Genomic DNA, 17863 nt, shown 5'->3' with positions numbered 1-17863 from the left:
TTTGCTCCCTTTGTCAGATTTGGTGACATCATTTGTGGTCCGATGGTCTTAAAGTAGTGGAGTTGTGTGCTTTTTGCCAAGTGTGTTGATCATTGCACCATTTACTGCAGAAAAACAATAGATTGTGAGTAAATCATCTTTCTTTGAAGGAACATTTTTTTAACATTCCTTGATGCATACAACACACTTTCATTTTTATTATTTTAATGGTCACCTGCTAGCCAATCAGCAACATGTTTTTGTGGCCTGATGTTATACTACACTACACTACCACTGCACAGCAGGTGTGTATTGTCCACTCTGGATGATAGAGAGTCAGATCTGCCAAAAGGAAGAGAAGTCCTGTTCAACTCTGTCCCAAATCAGCATTTCTACACCGTATGCATACTTGCCAGGGATGGTAGACCCTGCCAGGACCGGTGAAAATGATATCATATAGTGGTAGGGCTGCAGCTATGGGTGTTTTAGTAGTCATTATTTTAACGATTGTTCCATAGATTATTGGATAAGGAATTATTTTTGCTTTGAAAAAGACCAATAGAAAATACAGGTCTCCTAAAGGTCTCTTAAAATGAACAACTAACCCAATTAGCTAACCAGCTCTGTGTCACCATAGTGTCCCCGTAGTGTGTGAGGTCCCCGGGCTTCCCGTCACCTGGGGGATGAGCTTTCATCTTAACTAGGAATCATATTAATTTACGTTACATGCTAATGTTATATTGTGTCGTGTCGGCTCTGTGGACTGGGTGTGTAATGTTACACCGAATGCTTTCTGCTGAGATGCTGAAGCATTGACGTTTGGCTTTGCAATAGACACACTGTACAGTTTTTTGTTTTGTTTCACTTAAAATGATTCCAAACTTTGGACACTTATTGTTGTTTTCTTTAGTCTCTTCTCTTCACTCTTCACTCTTCACTAATTTCCTTATTTTCCTCAATTTTGTACTTGGACCCGTAAACGTTTTGTTCGACAGTTATAATCATCCGTGCAAAACACAGTGGAGTGTACGTATATATATTTATATGGATTTAACCAACTTCAATGCAAATGCATCCACAGGAATAAGCAGTACATGGTTAATTCACACTTTTGGTTACTCATGCATTCAAGGTTTCAAGGCCTCCAAGCCCTTGTGTCAGTAAACAAAGAAGTCATTCAGATTTCCATCTTGTCCACAAACGTGAGGAAATGGAGGTGAGGTAAAGAAGTGAATCCACAGTGTAACATGTATCATATGTATGGGCAAAGAAAAGGCATTGACAGGAGTATTGACACATCGACTGAAGTGGCTGTAGCCTTGAGCGGGCACAGCAACAACACTGATAATGGAACAAGGATTTGGCTCAAAGGCTTTAGGCTCATACAATTACTAATAATAAACATGAGATTTTACATGCATACATTATGGATCCATGTTTCAGGAATTACCTTGATATTTTTCTTCAGTGGTTTGCTTGAGGTTATGCTCTTAAAATCGATGGGTTTATCAGAGAAATAATATTGATAATATATTAGAGGGGCACTTGATTTATTTTTATGCCATAATTACACACCATCAATAAAGGCAATGATGAAGCATAGACTGTGAAAGTTCAGACAGTTTGTATTAAAAGAAATAAATCAACAAAAATCCTTTCTATTGCAATTGATCTAAAGAGTAATGTGTTAATTAGCTAAATGGCATTCTTTTCATCTCAGCAGCACAGTTAATAAAAGGCTGCTTTTGAATGAAGGAATGGATGGATAAATACGGCAGTGGGAGGGAAGGGAGAGCAAGAATTTGAAGAATGGATGAGTGAATGGATATATGGATGGATGGGGCAATGATGGGTAGAGTAGGAATGCATTGATAGAAGGACAACGTCTGAAAGGTGAAGAGGCAGAAATCAAGATGAGACGACGCGAATGGGAAAGAGTTTTGAGAGGTAAGAGACAGAGAGGTGACAGATACATATTTCCTATTCCCTCTGATCTTTGTCATAAAACTACGACCTCTTAAGCAGTCATGAACAACATAAAATAATAATGCATTCCCTCTTTTAATATATTATTAAACTATTTAAATTATTGCACTGTAAGCAGTCATTCTTTGCAGTGGTTGTTCTTTATGCAGGCAAATAGAAAAAACCTAATTGCATGTTTTGTCCCTGCATCTGCATTTCATTTCCTCAGTCAGCATACAAAATTAGTTGGAAAACAAAAGTAAGTCAGGAGAAAGAAAAAAGACTACAAAACACTGATTAACCTAACTACTGTGTATGCAATTAATGTCAGTGTAACAACACACACAAGCTGCAACAGTTTTGATCATGCAAACAACTGTATCATTCAAATCTTATTAGCTTATGTTTTATTTTATTGCAAGTCTCAGAATGTGCCAAATATCTATTAGATTTCTATGTGTTGTTTACATTTTTATATATTGATTGTTGCAAATTTGGCATGCTTTTTATAGTATTGTTTCGTACAGAAGGGTGGACAGCCCAACAACCTTCAGTGTTTGTATGAATTATTAAATGAGGGGAAGGAGGAGGGAGAGAGAGAAAGAGAGAGAGCGTGGATGATATTGCAGACTGTGGTGAGCTTCTGTCTTTAGCAAACAGGTTTGGAAGAGATCCAGTTATTCCAGTGGAAGGTTTCCTCAGCCTCTGCAACATCACTGAGCACAGAGTTGATCATTGATCTTTAAACCTGCAACCTGTTGTTTTTTAATCCAGTAACGTGTAATACTGAAATATTCAGTTTGACCAGAAAGTCAATGCACTTTTAAATAATGATCAGTTGTCAGCAGCAGTAGCAAGAGAGGCTGACTGCTGCTCAGTGCTTTGAAATACAAAGTGGTTTTATTTATTTTTATTGAGGTATTTTGTCTGTAGTATTTGCCCATGAGTATGTCAAGACAGTCTCTTGGAAATTAGATTTATATACTACTAGTTTGTAACAGAAAATACATTTTATAAGAAACGTAATGTCTTCAAAGTTATTAAGATGGGCTAAAGACACAGCCAACGATCCATTACCTCAGTGTTGCCAAAACACTGGTCAACCATGTAACGTTCTAAAACAAATTTACCTGACTTTCTTTTGTTCAATTCTTGAGTGTGCCTACCCATTTTGGGGTGGGCTGACAAAAGGCCTCTCCGAGGGCAAAATAACAATGCTGTTAGATCATTGGCATTCCGACTCTCTTTTTTTTATTCTTTTTTGGGGGCATTTTTCAGCCTTTATTTTGATAGGACAGCAGAAGACATGAAGGGGGAGAGAGAGAGGGGGGGAATGACATGCAGCAAAGGGCCACAGGTCAGAGTCAAATCCAGGCCCACTGTATCGAGGAGTAAACCTCTATATATGGGCGCCCGCTCTACCAACTGAGCTATTCGGGCACCTGGCATTCTGACTTCTTCTTCTCTAACACTGAGTGAAAGACATGATGAGGCCACCCTGCACGCCCTCACCAACACACTCAAGGACAGTTCATCCTCCTGCATGGTTTCCTGCCTGTAGCCTTAACACGACTTGCTCACTTCGTCAGCGTAGGGAATTTGTAGTGCCCACAAGTAGAACCAAAAGTCATGAACTTTCCTGCTTATAAAACACCTGTTTATTTTAGGGTTCATGCTCTTAACTAAATGCCTGTGATGCCTGAACTAAATCCTTTGACGGATTTCAGGATTCAATGTTCACAAACTGGTTTTATGCTGCTGAACCCTGCCTTGTCAAATTTTAATAAATGAAACCTGGAACCTCTCTTTCTCTCTGGCCATGAATAATTTCAGTTTCTGCTTTGAAATACTGCATGTGTAGCGATTAAGTTGTCTTTGTATTGTACTGTTGAGGGTATACAGTGAAATATCATCATCCAGATAAATGAAAAAAAAAAAAAACATGAACCCCTGTTGTGCATTACAAAATCTTCATGCTGAATTCCAAAAAAGTAAATGGGCGGCACTGAGTTTCTACACCTCTTACATCTGGATTACAGAGTTTGATCTCTGTATGTGCTGTAATACGCTACCTGAATATTAATGCTTGAATCTTGATTGAATGCACATTGATCCTCTGAAAGAAAATACCCATAAAAAACTACTTGTGAGCAAAGAAATAAAAGAAACTTGACCTCAGATTGATGGGCTCTGAGGTATAGGAACATGAAAAGAAGATTTTAATGTTTTTTATTGTGGTCAGGAATTCACTGATATTGAAAGGCAAACAAATACCTTTTGACTTGAAAACCAAACCAAACTGGAATAAGGTATTGCATTGTGCCAGCAAATATATAAGGTTTGTTAAATGTGTCTCTGCACCAGTTGTACCGAGACAAATTAAAATGAATACAAGTTTTGGTTCATAAATGTTAGTCTCGCATTGCCAGACCTTCCTCCACAGCGCTGCGGAGGACTGTCTGGTGAGTCCACACAGCATTCCGGGATGGGAGAAAAACGTACCCTGGTTTATTGGCATTTCTTTCAACCAATCGCAAGGTGCCTCGGGAAAGAACTTGTTTTGGTGGAACGGTACGTTCAAAAGTTGTTTTAGTTGTGGAACAGAAAACTTAGATTGGACAGATGGTCTAGCTAGCTGTCTCATTTACCCTGCAGAGATCAGAGGAGCAGTCAACCATAGTCCTCATAAATCGGCTTAAAATTCCAACACAAAGAAAGCGTAAGGTAGCAGACATCTGGCTGAAAAGGAGGACATTATTTCCGGCAGCAACTGAGCAATCCTGAAGTGGAAGGTCTTGGATATAGACTACATACATGTAGATGTCATCAAAGGAAAAGAAAAGGAGCTGAAACAACACAAATTGTTTGGACTTGGCTTGCTTCCTTGGCTTAACATAATAGCTGATATACTGGCTCACATTCAGCAGACTGTGTGTGTGTGTGTGTGTGTGTGTGTGTGTGTGTGTGTGTGTGGGTGGAACAAGTAAAGGACATGCAGCCTGGAGCAATGAATTCCAATAGCTTAGTACCCCAAGGATACACACGTACACCCCTCTGAAACCACACACACAGATACATAGTAATTCAAACCATCACACTAACATGCAGCTTACAGCTGAAACCAATGTTTTATTCACAACAATACAGGAGTATAAATAAAATGCTAATAAAGAACTTTAAGATTTTTTACATCCTACATACACGGAGATGGATTGATTTGTTATGCAAGTTTGTAAGAGAGTCTTTGCATTACATTATTCAAAGCTGAGCCACAAGCAAAATACTTAGTGGGCCTTCTGGACAAATATGAATCCATGACATTGCTAAGAAGGGTTTTGGTGTTGGCTTTTTCGTAGTAGTTGGGGTTAAGGTGTTGGCTCTAGGTTCCTGGCTTATACTCTTAAACCTGTCTGACTAGAGGCAAAGATTACGTTTCGGCTGCTATAATCCCTCGTAAATGTGATTACACCACAATAACAAGTGCTAATTTGCCCATTTATCACAAGCATGTAAACTTATTAAATACATTATTTTGTATTAAATTAGAAAAGGGGAAAAGGAGGGAGACATACGCGGGAAGAAAGCCAGACTGAAAGGTGAAATGTTCTCTCAGTGAAACAATACTCATTCAATGATTCTAGTGAATGTGCTACGTTAATTTTGCCTCTTATCAAGATGCAGTCCCATCCGTGCATTATATGGTTAGCCGTTAGGTCTTCATCTTTGAAGATGTCTTTGTTGGTTACTCATTGACTCCATCACATCTATCACTTTATAGCAGTATGTTGTTGTTGCCATCTTCATTTCTTTCTTTTTAGATTAGTTGCTTTTTCATCATTTCTGTCTATATCATTTTTTTTTTTTACCTCACCTTCAAGATTCCAACATGACATCATGACTTTGCATAAACATACACATCCACTTTCTTAAGTCAAGTGGCGTGTTATCTGTACACATTTTGAGCTATCTAGTAAACATACACGCCACTTGTCGTCTTATCACAAGAAAGCGACAGTTGAGTTTAGGAAACATGACACGCGGATTGGGTTTAGGAAAAGAATAACCGGTTTGGTTTAGGAAAAGAAAAACGGGGAAAGAAGAAAGCGATGGTTGAGTTTAGGAAATGTGACACGCGGGTTGGGTTTAGGAATAGAAGAAAGCAACGGTTGAGTTTAGGAAATGTGACACGAGGGACACAATCCCCGGTCTCTTGGGTGAAAGTCCTGTGTTTTACGCATCCGCCACCCTGACCAACCTCCCTATCATACTACTCGCTACGGCATAAATTCACACACAATCGCAAGGTAATGTAAGTCAATGGAGGCAATAAGTCATCAGCGTCTTGATAACACGCCATAAATGGCATACGAATTGGCGTGTCATAAATACACCACATCATGACATGTCTGAAGATTCGTTATCTTTCTTTTGTTCAAATTTTCTTCATTGGTCTACAAACATTAAAAACATAACAGACGCAGGCGGGCAGCTGGCCAGTCAAACCGATAAATGTTCAAACACAGTCAGAGACAACAAGATCAACATTGTAACGGTCTGATACGCAAATGCATAATATCATGAATGACTGAAAAACTGACCTCACAATGTGCTTGTGTGTGTGTGTTTTAGAGGATGGATACCCGAACGTTGATGTTCGAGTCAGGCTCGGTTACAGCAGCACGATGAGGCTTTGAACATTTTAAATTTAAAACAGCTTATTGCCCTGTGTGCCCTGATGCGCTCATCTGTTGACATTTCCGAATGCCTTCCTACAGTTGCTTAATAAAAGCGGGCTTTTCACACAAACAAACCTATGCGTCATTAGTATGAGAAAAAAATTAGATTTTAACTGTGTCGGGCTCGGGTCAGGCTCGGACATAAATATCTTATTCTTAACTATTTATACGCAGTGTTGGTCAAGTTACTTGGAAATAGTAATTATATTATTATTGCTATAAAGCAATAGACCTTTCAGCCTAAAGTGGAATTAATCCAGTGAACTGTTACACCCATAAAACTTTTGTTATTCCCCATCCAGATGTCAGCAGTGGTGGAAACAAAGTCTACATTTTCAGTGCAGCCTTCAAATTAGCGTCCATTATGTCGTATTCTCTCACAAGGTATCCTGCAAATGACTTTCTCTGCGGCAGCTTGACATCATGTTTGGTCGGTATTTTTTCTACAATGCGTCGGAACGATTCAGAGTCAACAGTGGACATTGGCAGCACGTCCTATAGCCAGCGACGAGCTTCTTCAGTTCAGCGGCACTAAGTCCTGTCGCTTTTAAAGTGCCCATATTATGAAAAAAACACTTTTTCTGGTATTTGGGGTGTTCTTTTGTGTCTCTGGTGCTTCCACACACATACAAACTTTGAAAAAAATCCATCCATGCTGTTTTGAGTGAGATACGGTTTCTGAATGTGTCCTGCCTTCAGTCTCCTGGTGAGCTGTTCAAAATCGGCTCGGATCCGTCACAATCCAAAATGAGCTGGCTAACCGCAAACGGTTTCGCGTAGCTAAACGCATGCTAACACTAACGTTAACAATCTAACACATGGTACCTCGTTCTCAATAGCAAAGCACTGCTACAACACACACAAGTTCACCATAATCTACAAAAGAACTACTTACATGTGCGCCCTCATTTAGAAGTCTCCCAGCTAATCCTGCCTTGTAACTGACTGAAGTTTACTTCTATGGAGCTAGCTAGCTGACATGATCTACATCTGAGCTACTGCGCATGTGCGAGTGCAATCAAAGATAGTACAGAAGAAGAAGAAAAGAGGTCTCACTCTGTAGCTAAAACAGAAACCAGGTGAAAAGAGGATCTACAGCAGTGAGAGAGAGCTGTGCAGTACAACAACAATATGGTGTTTTTTGAAAATTAAACCATGTAAACCTATTCTGGTACAACCTTAAAATACAATTATGAACCTGAAAATGAGTATAATATGGGCACTTTAAGTCTATTTTCACCTGTTTAGCAGGAGAGGGGCCCTCGGACGTTCGCCCGGTGGAATTGGATGTAGTTGCAGCGGTCATGTCAGTTGGGGGTTCAGTTTTTTTTCAGTGAGTTTCACATTCCTGTGCCAGCTTGCTAGGTGCTTGCTCAGATTTGAGGTGGAATTTTTCGCTGTAGATACGTTTTCTTCCCACGCAGAGTGTACAGCGGACGCTGATGTCTTTGTCACCTTTAACTGAGTCAAACTCAAAGTAATGTCGGTACTTCCAAGCATTAAACCTAAAACAAACTCAGAACCTGCAGAACTGCACTGAAAAGTTAAATAAAACTAAACATATACACACAAGTATGGGCTGCTTACCACTGAAGTTGTGGTGTTTTATTTAACACATCACTAATGATGCATCATGTTTCAGATGTCCATCCTGTCTGTCCTTAGAATCAGAAGCTGTCTCTTCTTTCTCTGCAGTTTTTTAACCTCTTGCTATGCTGATCCACCTTATTTATTCATCATTGACTGTAATTTGTGACTTGGCTTTTCATCTACAAATGCTTTAAAATTGTGAATTTGAAAGGGTTTTGAGGAGTGATGACCCAAACCTTTGCGATGTCACAGAAGGCCTACTTGGTTTCACCAATAGTAAATCTCACTAAATTCCCTCACTAAATTGAAAAGTTGGCATCCCTGTTGTATATCCAGGTACTAGAGAGACATTTATGTATGAATCATTCATAGTTTGATTCAAAATGTACAACAAGGGGAGTAACATACAGTAAGTAACATATTAGACTCTCCATTTGAACACTGTTACACACACACTCTCACTCACACAGAGAGTTAAAAACCAAGCATAATTGACATTGTTTCTCATTGTCAGGTTGTGATCTTAGTGTTTTTATTCCAATTTGCTTGGCCCACGAGCTTGCCATTAGCAGCGCCTCCAGCTGTGTGTCTTTTGATTTGAATAAGGCATGCTAATAATACCAAGAGGCCATTTCAGGCAAAGTGAAATGTATCATGTTGTTATCCCAGTGAATGACAAAAAATTCTTTCATTTTTGTAAGCATATTGTGTGTCTCCCACTGCATCCTGCAACCTGCACATCTTTGCACACGTGAGTCTGTATGTGTGCTTTTCTTCCTTCCAAATCCATAGCTCAGGATGTAAATAGAAGGCACATAATTGCAAACACGTTGCAAAAATAAACATAATTAAAAACAAAAATCAAATGCCAACACTACAGTACTTTAAAGGCTTTGAAAAGAGCGAGTCGATAAGTGTATAAAGTAACATAAAGTAATAAAGCTACAGTAAGAAATAAAAATGTTAAGTAGAAGTAAAGTGCGATTGTGTTAAAATGATTTTTTCTTACAATGGATTGTACGACTATAAAGAAAGGGTCAACAAATACAGTACAAACAAATAAGTACAGTGTGAATAGCAGCTATATATATATATATATATATATACACACATACATACATACATACATACATACATATCTCTCACTGCCTCACATAGCAGATACACGTTTGTTTTGACAATGAACACCCAACACAACAAAAAAATGATCACCTGATTTCTTACGGGAGGCTTATAAAGCTTTCTCCCCCTCAGCTATGCTCTGCTCTCTCAGAAACATCTGCCACTGATCTTCACTAACATATTAAAGAGCCTTGAGGTTTCTGGTTGTGACCACTGCTGCACAGAGCTCTTCCCCCCCCTCAGGAATTGTCTCTACCGGTTGTGAATCAGCCATATTTTTAGTCATCTGTCTGTCTGAACCGAAACACTGTAATTTTAACGAATGTTGCTGTCTGCACCAGCTCTGTACAGGCTGGAGCTTCATCAACTTCCATCACTCATGCATCAGTACAACCTGAAGCGTTGTTCTCGTCTTGAAACTTAGTTTTCCTTTTACTGGCACTCATAAACCAAAGGCTCTGGCCTTCAACAATCAATATATATCTTATTAAGTAATTTAATACTCTGAAATAAAATTGTTGGCGATGGAGAAGGAAAGTAAGAGAAAGATGGAGGGAAACAAACAGAAAATAAAACTGTGAAGTGAACATGGACCTTTGTGATGTTTTGCCCTGTCAAATTACATCCAAACATGCTGGCGTTCCATCTCTAAACCACGGACCCCCTCAGCAGTGCGCAAACACGTTTTGCCAAGCCAATGCCAAAGTACTTGAGTTTCCTGGAGTATAAAAGTCTTTGTCTCTGGTACAGCAACCCCTGCCCTCCTTCATGTACTGGCAGGTATAACATTGCTTCGATAAGTCAGTGGTGCCTGTTTCAGAGCTTTTCTCTGAAGGCTTAGCAGGAGGGTACTAGTTTTAAATAGCCAGATGGTGCCACAGTGATGATGCTGCCAGATTATTAATAATATGCACACATCCTCTCTATGACATCTTCAAAAGCAGCCACTTACATTGAATCAGTTTGGAGTCCAATGACAGTGACAATCCTCCAAGCTCTTTAAACATTTGGTGCACCCCAAGACCCTCATTAGGGACTGTTCGTTATTTATTTAAGGAGCCACCGGAGGAGGTTTGGGATCTTTAGGCTAAAAAGACTTGACCCTCCCCTCACCAGTAATAATTTTTCTATGACCCTCCAAAATGATTTGAAAAAGAGGCATGACCCTCCCCTTACATGCTAGTTTTGCGCTTAGCAAAGATGTACAGATGCAACTTGATTTTTTACAGCTATAACATACCAGAGTTAACCTCTGCATTCTCATCTTATGCATCCCACTCCTCTGTTATGGTGTGGTGGCCATTTCAGTAGATTTACTCACTAACATTGTTGAGGAAACACAATAAGCATGGAAACTAAATGCACACTTCCTGCATTACTGCATTACTTCAAATACTAAGTTATTCCTCTAGTAAACTAGAATTCACATGAAATAAAACAATAAAACATTGAGACCATTCAGCAAAGGACACTGGGAAATAACAAATTCAACACTGGTTGCTATGGACTCATCACTAGGCTTCCTCAGTCATTGTATGTTTTAGCATAGGTAAAGCTGCCGAAGTTGAACATTATATTCAAAACATATGTTTATTTTTAAAGCAGATTTTAAATTACATTGTAACAATTTAACAATTCGCCCTTATGAAATCCAGTCGCGGCACAACTATCTTGGAATGGAATAGACAGACGGTGGCGGAATGTCCCGAAGCTTAAATTAAAATAAAATGTAACAGTGAACAATGAGTGTTCGAGCTACAGTCTGTTGAGATGCCTCTCCAAACGCAGAAACAAAGCGCATTCACACCATAAAATGTTAAGACACGTTAAGAATAAAGATCCGTATTTTGCCGTAATCCAGTGAAACGGAAAAAAAGTAATCCACAGCGATCAGTAGATCCACAAAAAGGGGCACGGTGTATCCAGCAAGGCCTATACGAGCTTCACATTCACCAGCCAGCTCCAAACAGGTGAACGAGGCCTCTCCACTTCGCCGTTTAAACAAAGTGGAATAAATGTATAAAAATCCAAATCTACACAAAACCCACAATCAATTAGTAAGCTGACATCAAATGTATATACATGGCATTTAGGAAACCTTTATTGCAAGGTTGGCACAGCAAGATGTACAGACTACTGCAACAGTAATTTTCGTTATTTGCGTCCTGCTGCTCCCATCGTCAGCCAGGTAATATTTTTTTATTAAAGTAGTATATGAAATCTGATGTATTACCTACCACCATTTAGTTAAGATATTTATAAAATATCTGTTCATGCCAGATGTAATTATTCCACTCATTTTTTAAACAATGCAATTACCCGTTTCTCCCCCTGCCCCCCAGCAAACTCTTGGGTCAGACCCATCTGGTAGCGAAGGAGGGCCAAGACTAAGAACTACATGAAAAAATATGCACCAAACAAGCCACTTTGAAATTTTGCTGTTTTCATGAATACAAAAGTTGGGTTTTTATTCAACTGTAGTCCCATTGGTATGTCTAGCATGTTTTTTTTATACTTGTACTCTGGAACTGTCCCAATAATGGACATCCTTCCTGAATGCTTTACCCCACCTGAACAGGCCTACTTAGCCTCCCGCTTACCTTAAATAAATATGAGACTCCAGCATTCAATAATTCATCCCAGCGACATATTTGTCCCCAAAACCAAAATAAGTGAACATGCTGAACAGGTATTTCTGCTGCATTCAGTTTTGTCTTAATCTGAATGACCAAATGTCCCACATGGATGTTCAGCCAATTTGTACATTGTAGGATACACGTAGGGTACAGATTACAAAGATATTTATCAATATTAATAAAGTTATGAATATGGTTATTAATAACTTCGTCAAATCGACAAACAATCAAAACGGGGCACTACCCTGCAAGTCAGGGACCAATAATCAAACTGTGGAACAGTCTCATTTCTGTGAAAATCCTTTAAAAGGAAAAAGGAAGGGGTGATTTCGAGCACGGACCTGTTCGACCAGCAATTATTACAATAAGTACACAAATAATCACAAGCAACTGCTATTTAAGTATAATAAGATTTATTAACATCACAATTATCAGTAGCTAATCAATAATCCTTCAATAATAAACTTATATACCTTTTTCAGTATCACAACCCAAAACAAAGCAAAAACAAAACAGCATGTGTCATGGACACGTCTGTGTGTGTGTGTGTGTGTGTGTGTGTGTGTGTGTGTGTGTGTGTGTGTGTGTGTGTGTGTGTGTGTGTGTGTGTGTGTGTGTGAGAGTGAGTGAAAGAGGAGGGGCGGTGTCGAAGTGTAGTCTAACACAAAAACTACCAAAATGGCTACTCCTGTGAGCTGCACAAAACTATTTAGCCTCAAGAGGGCAGTAGTGGTGCTGGGTGTACGAGGAGGGGTTGAACAGGTTGAGGGGGTTGCTAGGCAACGCACACGCTTAACCCAGCCCTGGTCATGGGTTAGCTGTGTACAAACGTAAGCCGACCCCACGTGGTTAAGCTAGCAGCGTTAGCTCGGGAGCTACGTGGCTAGCTTGTGTCCGTGTGTGTGTGTGTGTGTGTGTTAGTAAAAGGAAAAAGAGTAAAGGAGGAAAGCACTCTGATCTTAGTTATCGATAATGACCAGCCCCCCTCATCCACTCAGGTCCGGACCACATGTGAAGTTAGGACAGACTGAGACTTTTGACTTACCGAGGGAAACGGTCACTATAACCACTCACGATTATCTCGCGGACAGTAACTAAACTCCGTGAAAGGAGTGATTTAGCAGGTAGCGCTTACGGTTTTACCCAGCTACTTAACACAACATAATCAACAGTATCGTGATCAATGATACATTCACAGAAACAGATTAATAACTAGATATGGGCCAATACATGATTACAATCACAGATCACATTAATGGCAACAAGCGGTAGCGAACCCTTTGCTCATTAATAAAACAAACCAAACACACTAGTTCTAACGTCTGCCCAGAACTGTGTAAGCCTCTCACTGTACATGCGTTGTTTGTAGTTAATCTCTCGCCAGAGTTTAACGATCCGTTTCCTCCAGAGCAGTGGACGACACGCGATCCAGGTCGACGACGCAAGAAGAGCGGAACGTAGTCCTTTTCTTGAATCCGGGCTGATTAAACCCGCTGCAGACGTGAGGAGATACTGGGTCAGTATCCCCTCGGATCCCTTGTATATCAGAAAGATATAAAATGTCCCAGCTCTATCTCGACCAGCGAGGTGACGCTGGTTAAGCTAGTCCGGACTACTGCACCTCCTGTCGGTAAACTGAATTACCGTGGAAAGCAAAGAAACACAAACACCGACAGCTTTTATCCTTCCTCCACCTCCTAGTGGTGGGGTGGTGCATTCAAAGGCCCGACAGCCAATGGGAAAAGCGCAACCTTGTCACAGGTGTGAAGCAGTTCTTTGTCTCACCACCAGTCTGCCTTGCCCTCCTTGTGTTGAAGGTAGAATCTCCATTTTGGCGACTCTGCTTCCAAGGGGCGGCCTGTAGGAGTTTGGTGAAACTTTGGCTTTGGGATTCACATGTAGGCCAAGATCCTTTGTCTTGCCTTCCCTGTGTCCTTTGTCTCTGCAGTCAGCTCAATCTGAGCCATTTTTGGTTAAAATCAATGTTTAACCCCCTGCTTGGTCCCAACAACATTTTACTACAGTAACGAAATGACAAAAAACAGCAGCCCTTTGCACATTGTCCTGTTGTACAACTCCTCACAAAAGTAAAGTCACTCATGCATGTCATGCCAGGCCTGACCAAAGCCTCCACAAGACCTTTCAAAAAGTCTCCTGGTAAGCCAATTAACAAGGCTTTCATTAATGATAGGCGATTGGTAAGATAGGTTATTTTGATATCTTCTCCCGCCTCCAACTAGTTCAGAGCACAGCCTTCTCGCTAGTTTTATAATCACTGGCATCACTACATCCTAGCTTCTCTCCATTGGCTCCCTGTTTGATTTAGAATTGATTTTAAGATTTTACTGACTACTTTTAAAGCTCATCAGTGTCTGGCTCCAAGCTATACTGTATAGCGGAGTTGTTGACCCCATATGAGCCAAGTCACAGCCTTAGATCCTCAGGTGGGGCCCTTCTGGCCGTTCCAGAGTCAAGGCTTGAATCTAAAGGTGACCGTGCTTTTTCCATCAGGGCAAATCAGCCCCAGCTTTCAAACAGCCTGCCTGGGGAGATAAGGCTTGCAGCATCAGTGAAGTCTTTTAAATCACTTCATAAATCCCAGTTTTAAAGACTTGCTTTCATGTGATGTTGTCTTTTTTATTTTTAATTGCTCTTTATTTTTATTTATTTATTTTATTTAGTTTTTATTGTTTTTATTTTGTCTTCTCTCTACTATGTTTTGCATCCTTTATCTTCTTATTTTTAATTACCTAAATGTTGTCCTGCTTGTTTGGCCCCACTGTTTGGCTCTCTGTTGTTATATTGAGCTCTGGATAGCCTGCTTTTGCCTTGCTTTGTCTGTCAAAGCACTTTATTAATGTAGCACCTTTAAAACATAGTTTACAAAGTTGTTGTTGTTATTATTATTATTTCACACTCACTAAGAGGCAAGGCAAGTACTTCTCTGCTTTATATTCATTGTGTTCCAAGAAAGTACCCATTTTAATATAATTTGGGAAAATACTCTATCTTCTTTTTATTTATTTTCACTATTTTATCACTTTAATAATCTGAATACTTATTCTGCAACTATCAGTAACTAGACACCAATAAGAATGAGGTGAAACAACTTCACAAATGTGGCACCAGCTTTTACAAAGTTTTTCTGTTTTCCTGCATGCTGGAGGTCTAGATTTCAGATTGAGGTCTGGGATTTCACACATTAGGAAAGTTAGATGGAGACAGCTGGCAAAGTGACAGAAACAAAAGAGCTCACTAGCCAAACCTTTGTCTTCAATGAACAGTGGACATTAGACATAACAGCTCTTAAAGCTGGAGTTGTTCAATTTGAAGTGAGAACCAACACTCCCTGCTCTAAAACACCCCAAGCAGTTATCTTGCTTTTAACGCATCCTTTCTTGTAGCATGTACACAACCTCCATTTTCACTAGTCTGTGAGATGCCATAAAACCCCCTCCCTCCCTGGTCCTGAACTCACATCAAATGCACCACTTAAAACCAATGTAAAACAACACTGCAACCACCTCTGCAAAGGTGAAACAAACTGGAGCAAAACCTGAGATAGAGGTGGCACACGTCCTCTACAGTGTGTCAACAGCAGACCAGAATACGGAGGGTGTGAGGAGGACAAAATAACAAGAAGTGCATTTTTGGTCTCAGCACCAATGGGGACTAATTGACTTCATCCTCCACAGATGTCTCTCTACCTTAATGCAAGCGGTTTTATTGAGTGATACCTGGCAATAATCGGTTATCTGTCATTGTGCCTCTTGTCTGGCACTGTCTCAGAAGATAAAAGGTAAAGCATTAACTGCAGCAGAAACACCTGACCTTTCAGTAGGAGACTCCCCTCATTCATCTATCTTTTTTCTCTTCAATCTTCTGCTCCATTCCTCACTCCCTCTCGTCTCTCTCCACTGCAACATCCATTCTCTCTCCTTGAACACGCCGCCTGTATCCAAACGTACCTGATTGCATCCTTATATCCTCCCCTTGTATATTCTCTTTTTTATGAAGTTGACAGTTTATGAAAAAGGAAACTAAGCATACTGATTATTTGCGAATCTACTAATCGTAAAAAAATATTAAATTATATAATTTAGTACTGAGCTTACTATTTTAAATAAGTGCTCCAAAGTTACTATTCAGTCATCATTCAGTCATCTCCTAAGTAGTAAATGAGACCTTTACATGAACTGAACCATCATTCCCCTCTAGTTTGAAAATCCAGAATTTACAATTGCTAGGGTTTAATGTTCTTTTATTTGGTATTTCTTCAGATATAGGACTGATTTATAGCTTTAAGTTTACCAAAACAACGAACAAAATGAAATTATGGTATTGTCTTCTTTGTTTTTAGGTATTTGGCAACCTGAAATCAAGATTGTTTGCTCTATATTCTGCATTTTCAGAGCCTGAGAAAGCTTTCAGTTGCTACTGTGGCTGTAATATTGTGATATTAACTGAAATTGAGAAGCTATCTTAATTTTCACAGAGCTGAAAAGGGCTCTTGCTGAGTGGCAAATTAGAGCTTTGCTGACCAGGTATCTCTTGGTGTACTTAACATTAGCAAGCCTAAGCTCTCTAAGTGAGACATCAAATACTTATTTCTTGCACATTTAGCCATATTTGATGAATGTAAGAGCCTGGATTCAACACCGACAGCTTCTGTAATATAAACTGAGATAGGTATGTGAACAACCACAAGGCTGAAAGAGAGCGGGTAACAGAGTTGAGTTTGACTCCAGTATAGAGTATGTTACCATTGACCCAAGGGGTTTCTATTTTTTCTTCCTTTTTCTATATTGGATTGTTCTGCAATTTGGCATGAAAGCCGTAGCCTTTGAACAATTTTGATCATATTTTACAATTTTAAAATACGGCTTTCACATACTGTCCTTCAAGGTGCAAGCTCTTTTCACATCTCATAGAACTTGCCCCTTTCTATTTTCTCAGTTTGATTAATATACAGGGTCAACCATTGTGTTTACCATTCATGAACTTGAACTGAGTGAGCAGGCACATTCAGGGTCTATCTCAAGGACCATTTGACATGATACATGGTTGTTGATGGACACTCCGTGGCTTTTTCTGTGATCAAACATGTGACCTTTCAGTAATTGGATGGCATCTCAAACCACTAGGTCACCCTGCTCATAGTAGTCCCTGTCACCGTGGCCTCCATCTCCTTTGATATCACTTTTGCACAATGCTATGCATTGCTGCAAGAAGCAAAACATATAAATTTCGATCTACCCGTTTCTCCTCTGAAATACTTTTTATTACACTCTCCATCTTCAAATGTTGCTTTCTTTCCACTTTTTATGCTTCCGCGCTGGCAAAGGCATTATGTTTTCAGGTTGTCCATCCGTACATCCGTCCATCCCATTCTTGTGAACGAGATATCTTAGGATTTCTTCAAATTTGGCACACATTGATGGTGAATTAATCAGATTTTGGAGGTCAAAGGTTAAGGTCACTGTGACCTAATTCAATTCAATTCAATTTATTTATAGTATCAAATCATAACAACAGTTATCTCGAGACACTTTACAGATAGAGTAGGTCAAGACCACACTCTATAATTTCCAAAGCCCCAACAATTACAGTAATTCCCTCAAGAGCAAGCATTAGCAGTGGCTGTTGCGACAGTGGCGAGGAAAAACTCCCTTTTAGGAAGAAACCTCGGCAGACCCAGACTCTTGGTAGGCAGTGTCTGACGGGGCCGGTTGGGGGTGTGATGAACAGTGGCAATAATAGTCACATTAAAGATAAATGGAACAGTGACTTCGTAGGTAGTCGTTGTAGTTCATGTCATAGCAGGGCACATCGTGG

The sequence above is a fragment of the Perca fluviatilis genome, chromosome 13 (assembly GCF_010015445.1).
Source record: "Perca fluviatilis chromosome 13, GENO_Pfluv_1.0, whole genome shotgun sequence".
Lineage (NCBI taxonomy): Eukaryota > Metazoa > Chordata > Actinopteri > Perciformes > Percidae > Perca > Perca fluviatilis.
This window is presented reverse-complemented; position numbering follows the sequence as displayed.